Source organism: Nanorana parkeri, unplaced genomic scaffold, assembly GCF_000935625.1.
Source record: "Nanorana parkeri isolate BGI_ZX_2015 unplaced genomic scaffold, ASM93562v1 scaffold50, whole genome shotgun sequence".
Lineage (NCBI taxonomy): Eukaryota > Metazoa > Chordata > Amphibia > Anura > Dicroglossidae > Nanorana > Nanorana parkeri.
The window spans coordinates 1,088,447-1,089,409 of NW_017306318.1; positions in this window are offsets into that span (position 1 = coordinate 1,088,447).

A 963-nucleotide genomic window follows, 5' to 3' on the forward strand; every position below is an offset into this window, starting at 1 on the left:
TTTTTCCCCTTTGTTTATCTTTTATCTCAGTGTTGCTGATCTGTTTCCTACTCTGTCACTTCCTGTCTACATGCACTCTTATCCACCTTTGGCTGCACTTTATTGATATAAAATGAGATGTTATTGTACTTGTGTAGTGTATAGATTCGACCACCAATATGACCAAAGCATTGCGAACACCTGAACATCACATGTATAGGAATTTGTTGCACATCCCTTTCCAAAACAATAGGCATTGATATAGATTGCCCATACCTCCACTCCTTTGTGGGTAGAACAGTCTCCACTCTTCCGGGAAGCCTTACCACAGGATTTGACAGTGTGTCTGTGGGAATTTGTGCTCATCCAGCCAAAGGAGCATTTGTGAGGTCAGATACTGATGTTGGAGGAGAAGCAATCAGCGATGAGATCCATGCTCTGTGCAGGCCACCTGGGTTCCTCCACACGAAACTGGTCAGACCATGTCTTTATGAAGCTGGCTATGTACTCAGGGGCACAGTCCTGTTGGGACAGAAAAGGGCCTTCACCCAACTCTTCCCACAAGGTAGGGAGTCCACAATTGTCTTAAATGTGCCGTAGCATAACTGTACCCTTCACTGGAAGCACCTCAATCATTGGGAGGGGGTGTCCACATACTTTTGGTCATATAGTGCAGCAGTCGCCAACCGGTGGTCCGCGAGAAAATTCTGGTGGTCTGCAATTGCCCCCCCGGGCACCTCTGATGCCGTGCAGGCTGGGCCGTCATTGAAGCGGCACAAAGGCTCCAGGGCTGCCTCTCACTGACTCAAGCAGCAACTGTCACAAGGAATGCGCGGCTCTCAGTACAGTGCGGGCTCTGCAGGAGGCGGTACCCAGACTGAGCAGGCTGCAGGACACAGACGAAGTGGGGAGAAGCCAGGTAATATTTGCAGTGTGAGGGAAGGGGAGGCACGCGGGTGGTTGGGGGTAGTGCTGGCAGATTCG